The sequence below is a fragment of the Coenobita brevimanus genome, chromosome 18 (assembly GCF_032717465.1).
Source record: "Coenobita brevimanus isolate Jiangsu-jjx chromosome 18, ASM3271746v2, whole genome shotgun sequence".
In the NCBI taxonomy this organism is placed as follows: domain Eukaryota; kingdom Metazoa; phylum Arthropoda; class Malacostraca; order Decapoda; family Coenobitidae; genus Coenobita; species Coenobita brevimanus.
The window spans coordinates 31,786,077-31,812,156 of record NC_136971.1 but is presented as its reverse complement, the minus strand read 5'-3'; the positions used below and the strand labels follow the sequence as shown (position 1 = coordinate 31,812,156).

Sequence of the window (26,080 nt, the reverse complement as noted above, 5' to 3'; positions counted from 1 at the left end):
AGCATGTGATGTGGTGTGTGGGGTGAAGAGAAGATGGAGAGGGGTGCAAGGAACAGCGTGGTGGAATGAAGAGGTGAGACAGACTGTGGCACAAAAGAAGAAAGCATACAATGAACGGATGAGAAATGGGGACGTGTAAGAAGTTGAGAGGCGGACGAGAGAGTGTTATATGTAGACGGGAAGAGAGAGGTGAAAAGATTAGTAAGAGAGAGTAAGAGGAGAGTGGAAGAGGAAATTGAAAGGAATTTGAGTGTAAAGTGGAGGGACTGTAAGAAAATGTTCTGGAAAGAGGTGACGAGAGTAAGACAGGGTGGCAGTGAAGTTAGCAAGGGAGTGAAAGATAAAAATGGTAGATTACTAGTGGAGAAAGAAGAAAAAGTGAACAGAGATAACATTTTAAGGAATTGTTGAACATAGAGGATGGAAGTAATGCGAGTATAAGTGGCTGGGGAATGGCTGGAAGAAGGAGGGAGGTGAGAAGACAGGAATAAAATCAGTAGGATGGATGTTGTGGAAGCAATGAAGAAAGTCAAATTGGTGAAAGTTCCTGAAATTGATGGATTGTGTGGTGAAATGCTGAAGCATGAGGGAGAGATAGTAGTAGAATGGATGTGGAAGATGTGCAGATTGGCCTGGGAGAAAGGTAGAGTCCCGAAGGATTGGAAGTCAGGTATAATTATTCCCTTGTACAAAGGAAAAAAGGAAAAAGAAGTGTGTGGTAATCATAGGGGCAATTGTCTTCTTATTGTAATAGGAAAAATGGATAGTAGGATACTTATTGACAGAGTAAGGGAAAGAACAGAGAAATTAGTTGGAGAAGAACAGGGAGGCTTTAGGAAGAGAAGAGGTTGTGTATATCAGATATTCACTCTTAGATCTTTAGTGGAAAAGTTTCTAGAGAAGGGAAAGAAGTTGTATGCAGCTTTCATGGATTTGGAGAAAGCATATGACAGGGTGGATAGACAAGGATTGTGGAAAGTATTAAGAATATATGGAGTAGATGGGAAGTTGTTGAATGCTGTGAAGAGTATGGATGATGGTGCTAAGGCTGCAGTGCATGTGGATGGTGAACTGAGTGAATTTTTCTCTTTGAAGGTTGGGTTGAAACAGGAATGTGTCATGTCTCCATGGTTGTTCAATCTGTACATGGATGGGGTAAAAAAAGAGGTACAAGGTAGGGTAGTGGAAGTTGGAGTGGCCCTGGTGAGATAGGGTAGTGTTTGGAAACTCCCCGTACTGTTGTTTGCATATGATACTGCGTTGTTGAGTGAAAACGAAGGGGAGCTGCAAGGCTTTTTGGATGAGCTTGGGAGAGTGTGTAAGAAACGGAATCTAAAGGTGAATGTAGGGAAGAGTAAATTAATGGTCTTTGAGAGATGTGAAGTCAGTGAATGTACAGCGAGGTTGGATGGTGAGGACTTGGAAAATATGAGTACATTTAAGTACTTGGGTAGTGTGATGAGTAAGGATGGAAGCTTGGAGGGTGAAGTGCTTGAAAGGGTACAACAAGGAAGAAAGGTTGCTGGTTCCTTGAAAGCAGTGATAAGACACAGGGAAGTGAGCATGGAGGTGAAAAAGTTACTACATGACAGTATTGTGATACCAACTCTAACATATGGAAGTGAAGCTTGAATGTTGTTGGAAGGACAAAGTCAAGAGTGATAGCAGTGGAAATGAGTTATCTGAAAGGAACCTGTGGAGTTACATGGAGAGACAGGCTGACAAATGTGGATATAAAGGAGCGTTGTGGTGTGGATGTGGATGTGATACGAAGCGTTAGGAGGAACACACTGAGGTGGTTTGGCCATGTGGAGAGGATGGAGAGTGAGAGACTGACGAGGAGAGTATGTGAATGAGGTGGAGGGAGGAGAGGGAGGGGGAAGCCGAGGATGAGATGGAGGGATGGGGTCGAGAGGTATATGAGAGAGGGGGGTGCGAGTTGGGAGCAGGGCAGTGAAATGGCGGGGGACAGGGAGACGTGGAGGCGATTTGTTTGTGGCCACCCCGTATGGGATTGAGGCATCTGGCAATAGATAGATAGATGGACAAATCACTTGTTCAATTGCCATTAGCACAAAAAAAAAAAAAAAACAGTCCATTTCACATTTTCAAGTTTGTATTTAAATTGTAATAATCCTCTCCTGCCATGGCACACTTCCTGCCGAGCTATTGAAATACAACTTGAGGCACTTCCTTTGTTTCTTGCCCGCTGCAGTGTCTCTGTTAGGCTCTGTTACCCTTGTGACTTCATGCATGTTGGCTCCAGTTCTCCAGCTCCCTGGAACAAGATTGTGTTGTGCATCCTCTGTGTCTGTTGTGACAACGTTGACGGTTTCATATTTCTTCCTGATCATCAGGTTATGCAGGCACACATAGGCCTCGACGATGCTCCTGACGATATCAGGTGCATGCTGCATGGTTGTTAGAAGAACTTGCCATCTTTGAGCCAGTATTCCAAAGGCATTCTCCACAACACGTCGTTCTCGTGATAACCTGTAGTTCAGAATGAGCTGCTCCTTGGTGAGGCCTCTGTGAGAGTAGGGTTTAATGAGATAAGTCCTGAGTGCAAAGGCATCTTTGCCTAGGATAAAGTAAGGCATATCCCGGTCACCACTGGGGATAGGATCTTGATTTGGGAAGCCAATAGTGCCATTCTCCAAACACTCCTTCAGGTCAGAGACATTATATATCTGAGCGTCCGACACTGAGCCACAGCCTACAACATTAATCCACATGAACTTGCACCGTGCATCAACCAGATCAAGGAGTACAATTGAGAAGAACCGCTTACAGTTGTGGTACAGGGATCCAGACTTAGGAGGGCACCTTATAGCAACGTGCTTCCCATCCAAGGCACCGCAGGCATGAGGAACATTCCACTTCTTGAGGAACTCCGTAGCAACCATACGCCATTCACCAGGTGTAGTTGGACAGATAATCTCATCCTGGTACTCCTCGAGGATTGCCTGGCACACCTCAGGAATAAAGCAGCATATTTTATTCTGTGGAACCCTGAAGTCATATTGAAGTGTTGGGTATTTGTCACCAGAGGAAAGGTATCTTACAGTCACTGCTAGGCTCAAGGGCTTTCCTGTAGTGGGTATCCGCCTTCTGAATTCTTGGACCAACTCTGTTTAACAGTTCATCGAGCAGTTCTGGAGGAATGCGGATGAAGTTGAAGAATGACTGCTGATCTTCAAAACATAGTTCTTCCATCAGCCTATCATAGTGGCCAAACTGCAATCGCCAATCTGCTCTCAGCCAATCTCGAACCCAACAAACACGAGCTCTTCTTCTGTTTCTTCTTTTCATTCTTCTTGCCAGCACTACAGCAGCTACTTCACCATCCAAAGCAGCTTGTTGTCCTTGCAATAGGACAAGCTGTTGCAAAAGGGCTTGTCTATGAACGATTGCCATCAGCAGTAGCAAGAACAGAACTGAGATGAGCAAGCATGGTGAGGGGAGTTTATATACCCCACCCCCGCACCGGTCATAGACCGATTGCAAGCGACTTGCAGACCTTGTACTGACTGACCATGGAATTGGAAGACCAACTACGGACCTATCACGGACCGACTGTGGTCCTGAATAGGCCAAATCAGTGACTGAATATGGACCGATTGGACCTATCAGGACAATGTACGGACCAACTGCACGCCGAGTGCAAGTGACTTGCTGCAGTGACCTGTCCACAATCGGTCCTTGCGGTCCATACCTCATAAGCGGTCAGTACTTAGTAGGTCCTGTCAGTCAGCAACCAGTCAATGCTAGGCTCGCAATCGGTCCTTTGATCAACTCGTCCTCGCTACGGAAATTTTGAGCACGTCAAAAACGTGCCAAGTGGCTCCCGGTCCTTGCAGACCATACTCGGTCCATTGCAGCCCTCAGTCGGCGCAAAGTCGATCCAACCAAGACCACGACCAGTCCATGCCATTTTTTGTGGACCGACTGCAGACCGGCTCTGGTGTGATGCCGACATAAAGAAAGCAAGTCATCACTTCCTTGGGCGATTGTACGTGTATATATAATTTATCTGGTCAAGGGTAATTACAAAGACCAAAAATGTTGCCAGTGTTCTGCATGATAAAATGTCAGTGGTGTCATATAGGAGCTGTGGTGCCTTGCTCGGTTATGTAGTCGTTTTGCCATGCATGTGCCCCAAGCTATGGGTGCTGGTAGCTTGACCTTTCATATGTTTGCATTGGTTTACTTAATTCCCGTTGCACCCAGGACATATACAGACTCTCGCACACTCATTGTCAAATAATCCATAAATTTTCACACACATCATTCTTCCATGAGACATTTTCTACATTTTGTACTTCTCCTCCATGAGGACGTGGAAAAGGTCCGAATCTGAAGTGGACTTAATATGGACTAATGCTGAGAAAGATACCGACACAGATGCAGGGGTCACATACACTGACCTGTCTGAGCAGTAGATACACTGTACTATCGTGATCATTAATTTCTTCACCCACATGGTTCAGGGGAAGTCGAAGCCAAGGCTGAAAAAGCACCAGGTGAGCGGACACGGTTAGTCCAGTCGTCTGATAATGAACCACGAACTAACGCCTACCGTGTAAGTACAGTCACGGATTTTCGTTTAAAAAATTTTATCATGAATTGCAGCTGAATATGGGATCCATTCATCCTACCTAATACGTTCATTGAATCCATGTGTATCTCACACACTTACTGTGAATCAGGTGCTATTGTGAATCCGGTACCTGTCCGAGCTATATTTCCAAGTTGGCATAAAGACTCACGAAGCACAAATACTTTCAACTCCGATCTTTTCATTCCCTGTTTCATTCTTCTCCTGCATTGACTATTGTCTCCTTGATTTGTTTTTCACATTACTCATGTCCTCATTATTCAACTACTAATAACGATAGTAATATGTAATCCCTACCACGATCGGCAGTGACAACAACAATTCTACTCATATTACAGATATCAGTACCAACAATAATAAATGTAATACCTAATACAGTAACAGCAAAACATTGTCTGCAACCACTGATGCATTTTGTGCTCTCCTTGAATTATTTTTATGAACGTAATAAAATCATAGCAACATACTATGGCAAAGGATTCAACACTGCTTCATATCTGTGTTGATGTGTTTCGCCCGTGAGGCTGAGTTGCGGTTCAGATGAGTGAGCCTCTCGTTACCCTGTGTCCCCTCACCTGGCATATCTTCTACCCTGGCTTTGACCCGCTTTGAGACAGGAAGGTAAAGAAATAAGTGATCGTGATAGTACTGTAGTAGCTGTACTTGAATGAGAACAATGTGACCTCTCCCCTTGACTTAACCCCCTGAGATTAATACCTCCCATTCATGACTCATGATGAGTTATCTTCTTTCAACCTCAGCCAACAGAGATTTGAGAAATGCCAAAGTCATAACGTGCAAACATCATTTTTATTTTAAATATATCTTAGTTGATAATAAAAACTGTCTATAGTAGTTGCTAACACTAAGGAAATGTCTACAATGCATTATATCATGAAATCGTCCCACCCAACAAAAAGTGAACACCGAGCAATTGTAAATAAAAATGTTGCTGCCAATAAAGTATTTGGTAATTTCGAAGTGATTCGGCAGAGAAATAGTTCAGTATCGGGGCTCGACTGTTCTACTGTAGGTCGACTGTTAAAGCTGAATATCATTTTAAAATATTATTTTAATTGCCTAAAGAATGATTAACACATAGTTTTGAAAATATTATCATCACTTCAGTTTATCCTCACTTCTCTGCCAAGCATGAGGTGGAATGGGTACAGTGGCCCAATAAAATATACCACATATCTTTTCTCTCACTGTTCAGATCTATTATTTTCTGGGCCCCATCTCCCAGGCTAAATGATCAGCACTAATACATTATTCGTGATACCTGTAAAACAAACATCATTCTATTCAAGGGGGGGGAAAGGAATAACAGGAAGTTTCTTCCTGGGGGAGTCCGTTAGTTAAGTCCTTAACGACCACCTTTATTTATTTATTTATTTATTGCAATCACCAGATGATATGGTTCAGTTTAAGATGGTAATGCTGTACTGTGACTAATGAAATTTGTGTTAATCCCCTCACTACAAAAGGTCTTCCTTAGTGTGAGTAACATCTGATGCTAACAGCAATGGACTGCATATTTATCATGGCGATGAAATTATTAAATAAAATATAATTGTCGTAATTCCTTCCAAGTAAGTATTAACAAATCCATCTCAACTTTAACATCGATGATTTTTAACCCCGCAAATCCGGTTACATATTTCTTATCTCATTTGTCTTCTAATCAGAGCATCAGTGTGGTGAGAGGATTAATGAAAGCTGTATCTAAGCCTTTTAGTTCAAGACTGTCTGCTAACTTCGAACAATAAAAATTGCGTCGAAGGTAAGAAGAGTCAGTCAAGCTACCGTATAAAAAGGAGTTATGACTGTAAATATGCAGTGCAAAATTCACATTTACGAAACAGACAATGGCCAATCCCTCATTACAACTTTCGGGGTTTGAGGGCCAGAAACTTCACCATCTAATCCTCCGCGGTACAGATATGTGCAGACGATCAGCCTAATGTTCTCTGCACAACCATATCGCCAACAAAGGTCCATTCACCTATTGGGGTTAACAGAGAGAGAGAGAGAGAGAGAGAGAGAGAGAGAGGGGTCATTTTTTTTTTTTTTGTTCATTTTTACCAGTAAGTCCGACAACAGGTCACAGATATCTCACTGTGGAATCCTGATGGCACCTGAACCTGCTAAACTGATTAACCAAATTAGATGGATGAGTGGCGAGTGACGTTGTTTTCCATCCACACATCCAAATTGGCAGTGAAATAATCTGAATGTCAGTGACAGTTATGATGATGACGATGATGTCGAGTTACTGTAAGGTACTTGTGCGCTTACCGTGAACATAAACCTGTCGATTTAATCTGTTAACACAACGTTATGACTGATGTTCGTGTCTATAATGTTACCCAAAATATGACTGTGTGTGTGTGTGTGTGTGTGTGTGTGTGTGTGTGTGTGTGTGTGTGTGTGTGTGTCAGCGTAGCCAGTCACCTTGACACCGGAGAGTCAAGCCACAAAAACTGATAAATGATTGAATATGAACCTTATGGTGAACGTAGCCTACAGTACTTCATATTAGGCATACAGCAGCCATCGCATACCTTACACTGCTGGTAGTCACAAAATTTGACACAATACACAGAACCTTTGAATGAATACGGATTACTCTGTTTTAGAGCCAACGGCCATACCACTTTGAGTACACCGCTTCTCGTCTGATCAGGGAAGTTAAGCAACGTTGGGTCTGGTTAGTACTTGGATGGGTGACCGCCTGGGAACACCAGATGCTGTTGGCGTGATGTTTCTTGTGGTGGTAGGTGGTGGTGACCGTCATCCACTCACTTGATGTAGTGCTGCCTACCGCCTCCTTAGCCTTTATCATTCTTTTTCTGTGCCTGCCCTCCTCTCTTCCTATTTCTCCCATCTTTCCTGTCACTTGTTATTGCTTTTCTTTCCTTTACAGGTGGCTTTACATTGAGTGACAATGTTACAAACGATTGCATTATGTTACACTTTGCCAATTATGTAACAGTTGCATTAACAAGATGTAACTTTTATGTAACTTTAACTACAATTATGTACCTACAAACGATATGTAACAATTATGTAACGACAAAACAGTTGCATTAACAAGATGTAACTTTTATGTAACTTTAACTACAATTATAAGGCCAAGACACTTATGTAATAGTTGCATTAACAAAATGTAACTATAATTATAAGGCCAACACAATTATGCATTAACACAATATTTAGTAACAATTCATAAAATGTTACAATTATGTAGTACCACAATGTTAGTACAATATTATGTCATACAATTATAGCACAATTCTATATTACCAGTATCATTATACAAGTTAGATGAAATATTAGACATTACTAAAGTGATAACTCAAATATGTAATGTATAACTTAGCAGTATTACCATTGCACAATTATATTGCATTTATTCAAATATGTATACAACTTGTTTAAATGTAATATTACTGAATAATCACTATTTACTATGAATAATATATGTATACAATATTCATACAATTATGTTACTTTACAATATTATGTATTTCACTTAATTAGCTTATAAGTTCATTATAATGTGTATGTAGTATGTATTAATATATTATAACTATTAAATGTCGATGGTACGCCATTTTTGCGCGGCCGAGCAATGTGGTAGGTCTCCATATTATAATTGCAAATCATAATAGATAGATAGATAAATAGATAGATAGAAGCAGGGAGTCAGATGATGAGAAGGTGTTGTGTCTGCGAGAATCGAGCAGTGCTAAACATGCTTACACACTCTTAACACTGAGGAAAGCTGACGACAGCGGCCAGTAAGGAGATGATGCAGTTAGCTGTCAGCAGTCCTCTCGTGAACAAAGATCTAGTCCACCCACGAGGAACACACGTGACACACCCCTGCTACACCAGAATTTAGGAAAGAGAGCTCAGACGGAGATTAGCCACCGAACAGGCTAGATAGAAGGAGACAAGCGACCCTAGAGAGAGGTCGAGACGGAGATTAGCCTTAGAACAGAGAGAGAGAGAGAGATAGCGAGACAGGGAGGTAGCTACCCGGGACTTATACTCTTTCCATGTGAGAGACCTGTTTAATATTTCCAAGACAAATAAAAATAGTCCCATACTATTCTTTACCTCTCCCGTCACTACATGACATCTGGTGGGGAAACTACTACAAGATATAAAAGCCGCTCGACCACAAGTCTAAAATATACTTCTCTACAAGTAACTACAAAGTCTTTATGACAACAAGCCAATTGGTTTCCTGCAAGCCAAGAAACCATTTACAGCGCTGGGTGGTAACCATATAACCAAACCATACGTGCTTCCTACGTGTCAACAAGTGGGTTGGTGGAGGGTTAGTGCCTCTCCCCGTAAAACAAATAACTCAAAGTCAAATGGCCACCCCTTATGGGATTATGACGTCTGGCAATAGATAGATAGATAGACAGATTGCACACTGGCACTTGCGCACAACTCTTCTATTTAAGGGTTCAGTGGAAATTAAATGAACACTTTAAAAACATCTGACCGAGTGATAAATGTTTGCTGCTTTGTTCTGGTACTGTATATTAGCACATCTGCAGGTGCTAAACTCTTTCTTCATATTACTGAGCCAACTACTGTGCAAGCAAAGTCCACACAGCAAATAAAGTTCTAGTGAAATTTGGCTGGTTGTTTTAGTGTCCCTGAATGTTCATCTGCAAAAGTATCCATAATCCTTTAAAAACTGAACTATTTTCGAATGTCAGCCTTCATTGTGGAAGTGGTAAAGATGACAAGAGCCTTTGTTCACTGCATTGCTAGACGCCTTCCCTGCTTGGGGTGTGACTGCTTTGCCGGCAGTTGCAATGGTGCTGGTCATAACACCTCCTCAAATGATAAGTGTAGAGCAAATTAGGAATATCACCTGTTGCAACCCTTACAGTCGTGTGTACAAAAATTTGAGACGCTTATCAGGGCTAAGAGATTGTTGCATACCTCTACATACTCGTACATACCTATATGCATGACAACAAACTCAGTCTCTACTGTATGGTAGATAACGGTGCTTATGACTTTAATTAGTGATACAGTACCAGTAATGATTTTAGTAGTCCTGCCGGTGGTAGGGATGATACACATTTGTTGTAGAACTAGATACTGTATCCAATGTTTTAAGTTTATCAAAATTTTTGGAAGCAATGCAAAACATGATAAAGTCAAAGTGCAACATCCGCTCCTGATAGTCGGTCTGGAGGTCTGATCACACAGGTTGGAGTACACAATTGAAATTTTGTTTTGAAATTAAGTATGTATATGTAGTGAACTGAAGCACTTTCCATGCTGCTCTTCCACAGTTTATATCGTGATCTGTAAAACTGCAAAGAATTTTGGGGAGGGAATGAAGGTCTGGAGTTGTCACTGACCTCCTCTACCCTTCCAAGCATCCAAGCTATCAGTACATTGCGTGACACAGGCATGAGTGGACGTCCGATTTTCGCATATTACAAGGCCAGCACCCCCTTGCACCACCACAATCTGCGTTCATGCCTGGTCCATACAAGCCCTGAAATCAGAGCGAACTCTTCCCAAAGGATGGGGAGAGTGATGACGACCATATTGGCTCTGATGACGGGCATGGAAGTAACACTGATGACCTTTCTGATGATGACACCAATGAGTGGTACCAGATACCAGCAGAGGAGGAGGAGGATGACAAGGACTGATGCTTCACCTCCTTCTTGCTGCAAGATTATTGTACCACCTGTTAAGAAAAAGAAGATGGCAAAGCAATTACTTGCTGCAGAAGACACTGACGAGGATGCATGCACATCGCAGCAACATTTGCCACAGGTGCGGGAGCACCACGTGAGCTCCTCCTTTACCACGCCTCACCATCATTACCACTTCCTTCCACCTCGCGAGGCCTCTTACCATCCCACACAGTTGCACCATCTGAATCAGCACCAGAGCCACCCTCCCCAATATCATGAACCTTGTCTGCCCCTCGGCCTTCTCGGCAGACTCAAAAATTGGTAACCGCCTGCAAAAAAACAAAGGCATTCCAGGCAGCAGTCTCAGGTACAGACATCCCATGCCCATTCATCATATGCATGAACACTGACCACTGACTTCACACCAAGGACATTTACATTCGACGACAGCAGCTCAGGTGTACGTGACACAACAGGACTGATGGCAAACAGTTCAGTGCTCAGTTTCTGTTGCTTTTTGACGAACACCTGATGACACTAATTGCAACAGAGACAAACAGTTTTTTCCAAAAGATTACTGCTGACTAAGGACAAGAAGGGACCTACAGGACACAGTTTTGGACTGATGTGACAGTGCCTTCGTAGTATGTGTTCTTGGCATTGATAATGTTGATGCCTTTGGTGAAGAAACATGCGATTGTCTACTACTGGACAATTGTTGCTCTGACATGTCTTGATGTATTTGGCAAACACGTCTCGGAACATGTACCAGAACAACCTATGGTTCCTTCATTTCTCTGACAACACTACCATGGACCCCGCAGACAGTTTGTGCATGATCAGGCCCGTTTTGGAGAACCTCAAAGGCAAAATAAAATGATATTTGGGGGTCTTCCAATGGGTTGTGATCGACGAGTCGCTTATGTTATTCCGTGGCCATATTCCTTTCAGACAGTGCATCCCATCGAAACGTCATCGTATTGGCATAAAGATGTTTGTACTGTGTGACTGTGATACGGGTGTTGTCTTGGATATGATAATATAAACCAGGGCAATTAATGAAATCCCCTATCATGATCGTCTTGGCATTTCAGGTGCAGTAGTGAATAAAATGATGGAAGATTATGTGAGTAGTGGTCACCTACTCTACACAGATAATTGGGACACTTCTCCAGAACTAGCAATGCACCTGCTCACCAGGAATATTGGCTCGTGTAGCACAGTGCGGTCTAATCGATGCAGCATGCCAATGTTCAGTAATACGCAAGAGAGAGGTATTGTAGAGCTGCAGTGAAGCAAGGAGCTTCTTCCTCTGCACTGGCAAGACAAGCGTGATAGGCACATGATATCAACTGTGCACACAGGAGCTCTCGTTGACACAGGGAAAGTAGATTGTGTGCCCGGCAAATGCATTTGAAAAACAGATGCAATCACAGACCACTAGTGTAACATGGGCTTGGTTGATAAGAATGACATGCATCCTGGTAGGGTGGAGTGCATTCGTCATTCTGTCCAGTGGTATAAGGAACTCTTTTCCACTTCGTACATGTGTGCATTCTGAATGCACATCACTACTACTGTCAGAAAACCAGACAGATGATCTCCATGAGGAAGGTCGTTCATGACTGTGTGCTCAAATTTTTGCAGGAGTATGGTCCACTGTCGGCAGCACAAGCGGGGCATAAAAGTGCAATTCGTGACCAAATGGACCAGCTTGCTGCAAAGGATTGGGGTGCCGTACATTTCCTTGAAAAGATACCACCACTCAGTGAAGGCCAAGGGCCTACAAGAGTAGGTAGGAGTGCCCGGGTACGTTGCCACGTATATGCAACGACTGGCAGACAACCGCAAGAAAGAAAACTTACCACCTGGCAGTGTCATGGTTGCCAGGTGGTTCTTTGCCCTCCCTGTTTCAATGAGTACTATTCCATTATGAAATACTGAGTATGGAAAGAAAAACTTGTAAACAGTGACAAAATATTGTGTAAGGAACTATTTATAGAACTAAGTTTAAGTATGTGATGATATACAGTAAGTAGAACTAAGGAAGCGTGGTAGTGTGCGACTGACTAAGGAAATAAGTGTAAGAAAAAGTAAGTAAATAAGTCAAGAAAAGAGAGTGAGGGTATTTTCCAGACAGTGACTACTTTTCATAGTTTACTTTTGACCTAAGAAGGGAGGACAGAGAGATGAGCTTCCCTCTCACTCGCCGCCACTCCACGTCACAGCCTACAACCCAACAAGTATAAATGGTAGTTTTTTTTCCCTTTCCTTCATTCATTTTCTTTAAGCCATTATTTCTTTCATTTTATTTTTTCCTCTTATGTATTACTTGTATTTGCAGGAGAAATTATCGTATTAATTGGGTATTGTTATAACATCAGTTACTTACAACCTCACCATTCACTACACCTTCTTCTCCAACCAACCGTGTTCATCTCTGGCATTATCATTTTCTGACCGCGAGGGTTGTGCCTAAACACACACAGCCGCATCCATTCTCTCGAAACAGACTGAAACCATCATCTTTCTCCTGTCCTTCAACACATGCTACACCACCGAGGGATGAATAGAAATCAGTACAAGAATAAACATACTAAACATACGAATATGGAAAAAGATCATATTTATGATATGTATACCTAAAAGTTCACATATTTTGTACGGGTGTTGATGGTCATACATATTTCTTGTTTTGCACAAGCATATCAGCAGCACTGAGGTGTTCGCATGGTGAATAGATGGGTGGAAAACCTTCCCTTCCCTTTACGCTAATCCCCTCATGCTAGGTGCTAATCGCGGGTCGTATGGAATTTTAGCCACTGATTGCAGCCTACAAATACAAAGGAACACCCTTATCTGGTTAGAATCTAAAAATACCATCTCTTGCCTCTCATTTCACACACACCACACCACCTAAACTACAAAAGTAACTCGATACTTGCATAATCACAGTTAACATCAAAAATTGAGGAAAGAAATCATAATTATTTTTTCTATGAAACCTCCCATATTAGGTTCTGATTTTGTTTGTAATACACATATCCATTATTTCAAACCATTTCAGCAACATTGAAATTTTGGGGGCGGTGAAAATATGGGTTTTTCTTGGTATGATTTTTTTTTTGCTCCTCTGCTTAGTGTTCACCAGCATGTATGCGGTCATTTGGCGAAATTTTTTGCACTTCATTACGAAGCACAGGATGGGTTTAAGAAGCCAAAAATTGCACTGTCAGGTGCGCCAGATGTTTCTCTTCAATTTGGTACGGAAAGAAAAAAAATCGATTTTCGGTATCTGAAAAAATTATGCCGGCCAGGGAGGCCCGTGAATTTCCAGGGGCATGGCGACGGAGGGGGTCAAGACGAAACTCTAACCTTGTCCCTTGCCTGATTTTTTTTCAAAATTATATCAATTCATCCCTACCTGAACCTAAATTTATCCACCAAGTTTGGTTTAAATGGGATCAAAAGCATTTAGGTACTCTGTGTACTTGACCTTTGAACTACTGTTCTGAAAACAGAATAATTTAATCCTCGCTTACTCTTTAACCCTTAAAGTTTGATTCTCTTCGTATCAGACCTATGTGAGTTAAAATGCCAGTCATTTGACCATACCCTGTGTTCTTAACTTCTGACTGATTGATCCCCAAATTGAATACTTCACTCTTTCCCTGTTCCACAACTATTCCACCAAGTGTGGTCAGAATCGGATCAGAATTGTTGGAGTCGATCTTGCCACATCATTATGCCATATATGGTGCAGTTCAAGCTAACTGTTATTCCATAATACTGGAACAGACAGACAGACTATCAAATCGGGTCAAATGTATAATATCCTCGTGCTGCGTGCGCGGGTGCAATTACACCCATAACTGGATTAACCCTATCACAACCCTCACATTCCCTCTTGATACAAACCTCATCTACAGCCTCACCCCATAGCCCACTACTCGATGGGTTTTAGAGAGATTCAGAAATGGAAACAAAAGTATTACTATCAACAGAGGGTAACGCAAAATAGACCACACACAGATATTAATTAACCTGGCTTTCAAATTGTATGGCTCCACCTCAAAGGTCAGACGATCCAAAGTAATTATGCTTCATTCCTAGTGTTCGTAAATGCATGTGCGTCCTAAACTTTCCCATCTCCCTTATTAACAAGTTCACTTGCTTTTCCCATTCACCTTCTTCTTGGCCTTCCCTGCCTCCTCCTACCCACAAACCCACTTATTAGTTTCGTGTTTGTACACTCTGCATTTCTCAACAATGGAGATAATTAAGGGGTTCAAACTGAAAAGGGGGGAGTGTCCAGAGGAAGTGATGGCGGAGGAGGGATGACACAGGAGACAGGGAAGCGTGGGGAAAGGAAAGTGGCATATAGTACAGAGGAGATAGGGTGGAGGAACAGGTTAAGATGCTGAGGGACCCGCGTGAAAGGACAACAGGGAAAAAGAAGACAAGAAGGAGAGACGGTCAGAAAGAAAAGAGGACAAGAGTGGGGACAGAAACTAAGGAAAGATGTGGTACGTGACGATATTTAGGGAGAAAACAGGACAAGAGGATGAGGGAAGAAATGGACATAAAGAGGGAAGAGAGAAGAAGAAAGATCCAGAGAAAGATCGGATAAGGTGAATGCAATGTGAGAGAGAGAGAGAGAGAGAGAGAGAGAGAGAGAGAGAGAGAGAGAGAGAGAGAAATTCCAGGTAAATGGGCAACAATTTTTACTTCCGCTCTGCTCACTATTCCCGTTCATCAACCTTTCAAACTGTTCTTTCCATCTGCTCCTTACCTCACCTCTATATGCAAACAGTTTTTTAAAAGTTTATAAAAGCCAACCATAAGAACAGATAATAATTTAATGCGTGCAGTCATTTTTTTAATGCAAGGAAGAAGGAACCAAAGGCCAGGAGCCCACAAACCATTCCTTCCAAGAAAAAACAAAAACAATACAAAAGAGAGCCAAATTCAAGATCCGTTCATTTCGAGATGCCTGGACACACTGCGTTTGAAAGACTGGAGATCATAGGAAGTAGGAAATACAGACAGAAGGAGACAGTTCCAGAGGTGACCTGTTGCATAAATGAAGAACTGGGAGTACTGATTAACTCTTGCATTAGAGAGTTGGACAGAAAAGTGATGAGAGTTTGTTGCTAGACGGGTGCTATGCGCCCATTGTAGGGGTAGAGTGATGCAAGCAGACAGTTCAGAGGAGCAGAGACAGACAGACAGACAATCAGAAAGACATACAGTCAGATAGACAGACAATCAGATAGACAGACAATCAGATAGACAGACAATCAGATAGACAGTAAAAAAAAAAAAAAAAAAAAAGGAGAGAAAGACTCTTTGTGGGAGAAGTCAGGATATAGGCGTTCGCATTTCAAGAAACGTACTAATACATGGAGAAGAGATCCTCAAAAAAACAAAAAATGGAGCAAGAATAATGATACTATCTATCTATCTATCTATTACCAGACGCCTCAATCCCGTTTGGGGTGGCCACAAACAAATCGCCTCCAAGTCGCCCTGTCCCCCGCCATTTCACTCCCCTGCTCCCAACTCACACCCCCCTCTCTCATATACCTCTCCACCCCATCTCTCCATCTCATCCTCGGCCTCCCCCTCCCTCTTTCCCCCTCCACCTCACTCACATACACTCTCTTCGTCAGTCTTTCACCCTCCATCCTCTCCACATGGCCAAACCACCTCAGTGTGTTCCTCATAACGCTTCCTATCACATCCACATCAACACCACAACGCTTCTTTATATCCTCATTCGTCAGCCTGTCTCTCCATGTGACTCCACAGGCTCCTCTTAAATAACTCATTTCCACGGCTCTCACTCTTGACTTGTGTCCTTCCAACAACGTCCAAGCTTCACTTCCGTACGTTAGAGTTGGTATCACAATACTGTCATGCAGTAACTTTTTCACTTCCATGCTCACTTCCCTGTTTCTTATCACTGCTTTCAAAGAACCAGCAACCTTTCTTCCCTGCTGTACCCTTTCAAGCACTTCACCCTCCAAACCTCCATCCTTACTCATCACACTACCCAAGTACTTAAACGTACTCACATTTTCCAATTCCTCACCATCCAACCTCACTGTACATTCACTGACTTCACCTCTCTCAAAGACCATCACTTTACTCTTCCCTACATTCACCTTTAGATTCCGTTTCTTACACACTCTCTCAAACTCATCCACCAAGCCTTGCAGCTCCCCTTCGTCTTCACTCAACAACACAGTATCATCTGCAAACAACAGTACAGGGAGTTTCCAAACACTATCCTCTCTCACCAGGGCCACTCCAACATCCACTACCCTACCTTGTACCTCTTTTATTACCCCATCCATGTACAGATTGAACAACCATGGAGACATGACACATCCCTGTTTCAACCCAACTTTCAAAGAGAAAAATTCACTTAGTTCACCATCCACACGCACTGCAGCCTTCGCACCATCGTACATACTCTTCACAGCATTCAACAACTTCCCATCTACTCCATATATTCTTAACACTTTCCACAATCCTAGTCTATCCACCCTGTCATATGCTTTCTCCAAATCCATGAAAGCCGCATACAACTTCTTTCCCTTCTCTAGAAACTTTTCCACTAAAGATCTGAGAATGAATATCTGATCTACACAACCTCTTCCCCTCCTAAAGCCTCCCTGTTCTTCTCCAACTAATTTCTCTGTTCTTTCTCTAACTCTGTCAATAAGTATCCTACCATACACTTTTCCTATTATACTAAGAAGACAAATGCCCCTATGATTACCACACACTTCTTTTTCCCCTTTTCCTTTGTACAAGGGAATAATTATACCTGACTTCCAATCCTCCGGGACTCTACCTTCCTCCCAGGCCAATCTGCACATCTTCCACATCCATTCTACTACTATCTCTCCCCCATGCTTCAGCATTTCACCACACACTCCATCAATTCCTGGGGCTTTCCCTGATTTAACTTTCTTCATTGCTTCCACAACTTCTATCCTACTGATTTCTTCCTGTCTTCTCACCTCCCTCCTTCTCCCAGCCATTCCCCAGCCACTTATACTCGCATTACTTCCATCCTCCACGTTCAACAATTCCTTAAAGTGTTCTCTCCATCTGCTCACTTTTTCTCCCTTCTCCACTAGTAATCTACCATTTTTATCTTTCACTCCCCTGCTAACTTCACTTCCACCCTGTCTTACTCTTTTCACCTCTTTCCAGAACATTTTCTTACAGTCCCTCCACTTTACACTCAAATTCCTTCCAAATTCCTCATCCACTCTCTTCTTACTCTCTCTTACTACTCTTTTCACCTCTCTCTTTCTTTCTACATATAACTCTCTCTTAGGCCTCTCAACTTCTTCCACGCCCCTATTTCTCATCCATTCATTGTATGCTTTCTTCTTTTGTGCCACAGCCCGTTTCACCTCTTCAGTCCACCACGCTGTTCCTTGCACTCCCCTCCGTCTTCTCTTCCTTCCACACACCACATCACATGCTGCACATATTTCTTCTGTAAATATTCTACACACACCTTCCACGTCCCCCATCTGCTCCAGTTCATATTTCCCCAATCGTTCCTCCACTTCTCTCTTATACTCTGCCTTTTTCTCATCCTCTTGTAACCTTTCCACTCTCCTTGCAACTACTCCTTCCTCTCGTCTTTCCAAAGGTAAAAAATAAAATCTAAGATACAAAAAGATACTATGAAACCACACACGTGGAAATAATAGCAGTAGAGCTGATGTATATTGCTAGGGAGGCTATTCTCGCATCATTGCATGCCGTTGTACCAATACTGCAGAAATACTGAGGGTTTACAAAATGCAAGGTTTAGGACGCTTACTGTACAAAATGGAAAATATGTAAATTACAATCAGTATAACTAGATGTGTTATTACAGTAATTAAGTCAGTCGGCCAAGAAACATATGCTTCGGAAATTGCTTGAGGGGGAAATCGTTCAGCCCAATAATGCTCCTTTTTGGCGAAAAGATAGTTAAGACAGTACTAGAGTGACAGGTGTGCATCTCATTTCCGTGCTAATATTGATTTGTGTCAGTCAGGAAACTAGAATGTAAAATTGAACTTAATAAAAGAAAGCTAACTAAGATAAAAAAATTAAGAGTAGCTAACTGACTTTCAGCCAAGGAATTCATCAGGATATATATATATATATATATATATATATATATATATATATATATATATATATATATATATATATATATACTGCTGACCTATCCACATACAATTTTCCTAGTTACCATGTCCTCTCTGATTTTCATAACAAAGGTGGCACATTGTTACAGTAAATCAGAATATGCAATTGACACTGCAGTGCACTTCACTTCTACAAATTCTGATTACTCATTTTATAAATTAATTACCCCAATACAACCAAATATATCTATCAGGACCGTGGATGTGGGGGGAGGTGGTTTGCCCTCCATTTCAAAAGAATGAAAATTTCGAATCAAAATAATATTACAAACGTACAGTAATTCATTAAATTAATTAAGGCCTGTGTTAAGAATGTTACAAGACAGAAAAATAATAGAAAATGAGTTAAAAATTTCTACAAAAGAACGAATAGGAGTGTTCACAAACTCCCTAAAGTTGCCAATCTTCACCTGATAACTTCAGTGTAGCCTTTGTTAACCCACCCCATCCCGACTGATTTTCCACCACTGACTCCTCCCCCCAGTCCTGACCAATTTTAGAAAAAAAAAAATTGGCTCAAACCTCCACTTTTGGTGAGAATCATCAAAAATCACCTGAGATTTAAGATACTCTATACAGGAAGAGTACCCCTTACCTTACTGTGTTTTCTTTCAGGCTGGCTCCAAAGAAAACGAGTTCTATGGGAGGGTAACTATTCCACACCACTCATAAACGGTATTTATTTATTTATTTATTTGGTACGAATTTATATGTAGTATGAGAGTATATTGGTTTTCACACAGTAATATAGGCAATATAAGCATTGTTTCACTCACCAAACACATCAACATACCTGTCCTTTTTTGATGACATTACCTGATCATTTCTGACTGTTTCTTCCTCTAATGCTAAGTAAACTTTGTCCTCCACATTGTCATCGATTGGGGAATCACTCTGCCTTGAATTTCGTACCATGGCACGACATGTCTTTACTGGCCAGGTCACTGGTAACAGGTGTATTGCCGAGACAATGGCATGGGGGGGGGAGGGCATTGACCCTGCCTGGCATCTTGTAGAGGAATGTGTCCTGTGTATACATACCAAAAATCACACACGAAATTTGAAAATTGTGCAAATTAGTGCCCTTGCAATTGCTGCGTGTATATATACGTCAACAGAAGTCACAGTGACAAAATGTGTGGACGTATATATACGTCAACGGGAGTCGGCGGGTTAAGCCATGAACTTGAGATGTTTTGTGTTCTAAATTAAAAAATCTGTTGGTAACAAGAATAGATCAAGACATCATAGTTACAGGTAAATTAAGTGTAGTACTTCCTTTCAGGACACATGTTCTGATAATCTATTGTGCTATTAATTCCTTGGTAAATACTTATTACTCAGTAAATTGCATAAAAATTATACTGATATAATGATCTTCCATTGCTACATGTAAAGCAACTTAGTGTGTTAGTTGTTAGGGCGAAGTTGTGATATTTTGAAACACCTCCCATATATATAACAGAGACTCCCTCTCTGAATTGCCATAACCTCCAAGGTACTCTATCCATTGGTATCCATATTGCTTTTACTTCCAAGGTTCTGCAGAGTTCAGTATGTAAATTACCATGAGTTTGTACCCTTTCAGAACTATCATATTACTTTGCTTATTTTAGTGGGTTATTAAGGCACTTCAATTGGACTGAGCCTGTGCAGGTTTACATCCATGGGATCGTTAGGGTTTATTGCTCACTTAATGCCATTCAGGAATGAGTGAGGCTGGTCATTCTCATCTTAAATGTCAGAACCAACTTGCCTAGCCCTGGGCTTCTATGCTTCTGATGGGAAAACACAGGATTAGATATGAATGAATGAATGAAAGTGAATAAACTTTGTTATGAAAAGTAAACTTTTATTCAACCCATCCCTTCCAAAAATTCTGCGCATGGCCCTGATCTATATAGTTTATCACTCCCCCAGTGCATCATCAGAACCCAACATTTGATGCCTTATCAACATAGCTGACCAGTCTTTTACATCACCCCCTTGAAATTTCTGTGGTGGGTGATTTTAACATCCATAATATCAAATGGACATTGCATTCTGCCAGGACTTACAATACTGGTCTAGAGCGCCTGTTTGTAGAATCATTTAATTTCACGTAACTGGTGAAGCAGCTGAACAGAATACCAAATAATTCTGACAACAGCGTCTATCTCTTGTACCTATTCCTGAAAAATAACCCAGATCAGTACAGGATATAGGTACTGTCACCATTTAAATCCACCGACCACACTCACATCAAAGCTTCATTCGTCAGTTGCTCCAAACTTGCCCGTTCTGAATCAGTCACAGTGACCATATGGCGGTTTGATAATGCAGACTGGAATGGATTTAGAAATTATCTTGCTGATATTCCATGGCAGTTTTTCTTCTCACTAACATCAGTGTCTACATAGTCCATCATTAATGACTTGAAACAAGTTGGTATGGAATTATTCATGTCCTGTCACCAATTTACTACAAGACTGGACTTCCCTTAATGATTCAACACCAAGTGTGTCAGAGCAGCAAACCAAAATTCTTTAGAATATAACTCTTACTTAAAAAAAAAAAAAAAAAAAAAAACTACCGAATCCCTCAATCACTAAAATTCCTAGTAACCACACAGAAGCAGAAATAAATATCGTTAAATCAAACTTTCCTTTCAACCAAACTGTTTAACCCAGTGACAAAAGAATATTCTGGTCAACTCTCGGTTCTTTCAATAGCAACTTTAACAAATCATTACCTATTCCCCCACAATAATCTTCAGACGAATGCAATGTCAATGACCCTCGAGGAAAAGCCACCATTCTTGTCAATACATTTGCCAGAAATTCTACCGTAAAGTCAATCAGAACGTTCCTGTACTAGTGTTCTCCCGAAATTGCTTCACTAAATATACAGATTACATAAGTAAAACCTACCCTAGACAAATTTACCAGCCAACGGAGCTCCAGATCTAGATGGAATTCCTCCAGTAGTTTTGAAAAGTGTTCCTAGAACTTGCTTTTGTTCAGCTAAATTATTCATGCTTTGCATACGTATTTTTTCCCCAGTTTTTGGAATGAAGCCAATATCCACCCAATTCCTAAGAAAGGAAGTTCCTCTGATCCCTCTCATTACAGACCAAGAGCTACCACTTCTTGGTAAAGTATCTGACATTGTCATTAATAAGCACATTGTTAAACATCTTAAAATCAACAGCATAATTAGTGATGCAGTATAATTTTCCCCACAAAAGATCCATTGCTGATATACTTAATCTCATTACTCATACCATCCATCAGTCAATTGACAGCTTGGAGAAACCCATGCAGTAGCTCTTGATATTTCCAAAGTTTTTGATAGTGTGGCATCATTCCCTGTTATTCAAATTCCCTTCTTTGGCCTATCATCTTTTGTTCCACTGATTTCCTCATATCTCAGCAAAAGAAAGATAAGAATAAAGGTAGATGATGTATATTCCAATTTCCCCTCAGTTAATGCCGGAGTGTCTCAAGGATCAGATCTGGCTTCAGTCCTGTTCCTCATTCATATTAAATATCTCTTGTCAATCACCCATACTCTCATTCAATCACACGCAGATGACCCAACACTTCACAGTTCCATCTCACTTAAAAACCCATTCACGAAGTTTAATATATAGCAAGACGCACCCATAAGGGGTGCCCGTTTGTCTTTGCGTTAGTGGTTTTACGGGAAGGGGCACCAACCCTCCGCCAACCCACTTGTTAACACGTAGGGAACACATGTGGGTTGGATATATGGTTACCACCCACCGTTGTAAAAGGTTTCCTGACTTACAGGAAACCATCAGGCTTGTCACTCAGTGTAAAGCCACCTGAAAAGGAAAGAAGAGTAATAAAAAGTGACAGGAAAGATAAGGAAAATAGGAGGAGAGGAGGGCAGACACAGAGAAAGAATGATAAAGGTGAAGGAAGAAGCAGGCAGCAATACAAGTAAGTGGACGATGGTCGCAGTACGTTACCTACATCAATAACACATCTGCAGTGAAAACTGGCCCTCGCCGCTAGAATCATTTAGATTCTGCTGTAATGTCAATTTAAACTTTCCTTGATTTAACCATTATCTAATCCACCAGTATACGGCAAAAACCAACCTGTTAGCCACCTATTCACGCCCACTGCGGTCAACAATCCAATAATAACTCCTTCACAATGGTGACGTCCTTATATTTTTATTTTTGCAACCTTCAGCCGATTTTGTCGAACGTAGGAATTGTCTGTCGTATGGCAAAGTCGTTTTATGACACCAGTCTAGCACCTTCAGGGGGGTGGTCCGAAAGTTTGAAAATGACCTTAGGTTAAGGTGAATTGGTAATCTCGGAGAGAATGCCTACCCCGCAAGCCAACAACTGTCTTTTTTTTTTTTTCCATTAGCGGTTCCAATCGTACAAATATATTTATGTCTAACACATGCATTATAAAAATGTTCTTAGCAAGTCATAGGAAGACAGTTTTTGTATATACATATATATATATTTATATATATATAGTGTTGGAATGTAGAGAAGAGAAAATGTGTGTGAGTGAATAGGGGTGGGGTTTGGGATGGGACTGGGGTATGGAGGGAAGGGAAAAGTGATATTGGAGGGGGTAGGGGGAGGATGAAAGAATGGGGATGGAGGCAGTGTAGCAAGAGAGATATGTTAGAGAATATGTAAGGATTTGGCAGATAATGTGATGAGTAAGAATAATAACTCATAAGAAACACAGACATGGTGGAAAAACAAAGATGATGCAGCAAATATTGCACAAGGACAAAAATACAGTACAGTACTTCATTAGGTATCAGATCACCGACATTATGCAGTTTAATAGCCTTCTCCTTGTTATCCTTGTTTTGGTTTCGTAGTCAAGTTATAAATGTACAGACCAAATTCCTGTCAATGCTGTTACTTCAGTTTTCAATATACAGGAATGATGATGTTTACTCTTGCTGCCGATATTGGTCCAGTATAAATTAGTTATCTGTTTGCACCCCGGCATGTAGTAGAGCTGTACCAGGTCTGTAATGGGCCAATGAGGGAAATTATCATCGTATCATAGTAGGCTGTAAGTAGTCGAACTAGTTTCATTGTTTATGATTTCAGATGTTGGTCCGATACAAAATATTAACGCCTCTCGGATTGGCTTATATCTATGCATTAACTGAAATTAAAATTAACATATTGATTGCACTCTCCTGGACGGCTTTCGATATCAGGCTTTGTATAGGGCCTCACTTGGGATGCTGTGAACCCGTACCTATCAGCTCATCCCCATAATCTAAATACAAGGACGCTGCCAGCTCAACCGGGAACGTTATACTAACATCTAAAAACATATAGAGCCAATCATATCTCCCCTCACGTCCCGCGTCGTTACCAACAACTGTAATAACTGATGAAAGTTCCCACATCGCTACCAACCAATGTAATAATAGAAATTAATCAAATCAATTGCTCTCTTGGCCGGGACTCAATCTCGGGTCAGCTTAACTAATACGCATGTTAATGCCGAAAGGAATAGATCCCTCCTTTACATGGTCTGGCTTTAATTCTATAGATCACACACACACACACACACACATATATAGATAGATAGATAGATAGATATACAGTATATATGTATATACATACTAATGCTGCTGCTGCTACTGCTACCACTACTGCTAATACTGTTACTATAACAACAGCAACAACAACAACTACTACTACTACTACTACTACTACTACTACCACCACCACCACCACCACCACCACCCCTATTGCTGCTGCTGTTAATAATAATAATAATAATAATAATAATGATGATAGTAATTCCACTACTGCTACAATTCTTCCTCCCCTTCCTCCGCCTCCTCCTCCTATTCTTCTTCCTCCTCCTCCTCCTCTCCCTCCTCTTCCTCCTCCTCATCCTATTCTTCTTCTTCCTCCTCCTCCTCCTCTCCCTCCTCTTCCTCCTCCTCGTCATCCTATTCTTCCTCCTCCTCCTCCTCCTCCTCCTCCTCATACATTTAGTCTTCATGTAGTCTTCATGTACTCAGCGATATTGGTTTACTCTCTCTCTCTCTCTCTCTCTCTCTCTCTCTCTCTCTCTCTTCTCTCTCCTGCTTTTTTTTTTTTTTTTACGTCTGAAAACCTCGTAATGAGCAGATTACTGATTCTGAAACTCGTATTACGGTAGGCGATAGCTTTTTAAAACAAACATGATGTACAGTCATAGCGAGATAGCCAAGCTAAATTGGTTTCAGTGCCTTCTTTTCATTTTGGCTTTTATGTACACTTGCAGGGGTACCCGGCGTTGCCCGGGGCTAATCCTATGATCATCCATACTGGCATTACCTGGGACCCCGGATGACCATTCCCCCTGTGAGAGACCCTGGGGTCCCATTTTACCCATTGAACCCATGATCCTCCTTGGACCCCTTACCCCACAGATATAATCCCCATTGACCGGACCTTCTTTCCCAGTACCCCCCACACACCAGCTCTTCCCACCCACCCTCCTCACCTACCTAACTACCCACCCTGCCCGCCCACTTACCCACACTCACCTACGCATCCTGCCCACCCTCTTAACCACCCACTCTGCCCCACCACACCCACGCAACCCTGCCCACCCATCCCACCCACCATGTCCCTCCACATTAACCCTCCCTCCTTCCCACCAACCCTTCCCTTCCACACCCATCCATCCACTCAACCCTGTACACCCACCTCACCCCCCCTGCCCACCCCACCAATCCGTCCACCCATCCGACCCTGTGTAGCTAATAATGATATTGTTGTAGAAGTTAAAAAGAAAGAAAAAATCTATGGTAATTGGCCATCAGTGGCGCCACTTTAGCAACTGTAATATAAACATTCAAATTCGTTGTATGAAATTACACCTGTTTTAGAGAGTTCTACATGCATCCCCCTCGACTTATATAGAGGACAGACAGACAGACAGGCAAGCACACAGAGAGATACAAACACATTTTCTTTATATAGATAGATAGATAGATAGATAGATTGATAGATAGATAGATATATAGATTGATAGATAGATAGATAGATAGATAGATATGAGTGATGCAAAGTAAATACAGTATACTTTAAGTTTTTCCCGTTTCACAAAGCTGCCCCATATAGATAGATAGATATGAGAGTGATAAAAAATAAATACAGTATACTTTAAATTTTTCCCACTTTACAAAGCTGCCCTTGTTCCTATTGACAAGACATGTTTCTGGTAAGAAATTCATCAGATCTGAACAATATCTAAAGCTGCACAAAATGTAGGCTTTGGGGGGACATTTGACGGACAATGAACAAAATTTGAAGAACTTCTAACACTGTGCCAACCAGACGTGTTAGTGTTTTATTAACAACTTCTAACACTGCATAAAACAACTGTGTATGAGTCCATTATTATCAAATTAACAACTATCAACTCTGCATAAAAGAAATATTTATCAATGATTGTGAGTTCATTATACCTAAGTGTCCTGTAATGACGGTGTAACATACTGAATATTTACTTACTTGGTATGCACATACATCTTTTACTTATTAT

The 26,080-nt window shown here is 41.4% G+C and overlaps 1 non-coding gene across 1 annotated transcript; it reads left to right on the top strand.

Moving 5' to 3' along the window:
• Positions 1-7,258: 7,258 nt before the first annotated feature.
• On the top strand, positions 7,259-7,377 carry LOC145391548 (5S ribosomal RNA). The gene has a single exon (XR_013895867.1). It is a non-coding gene; the product is annotated as a 5S ribosomal RNA (ribosomal RNA).
• Positions 7,378-26,080: the final 18,703 nt, after the last annotated feature.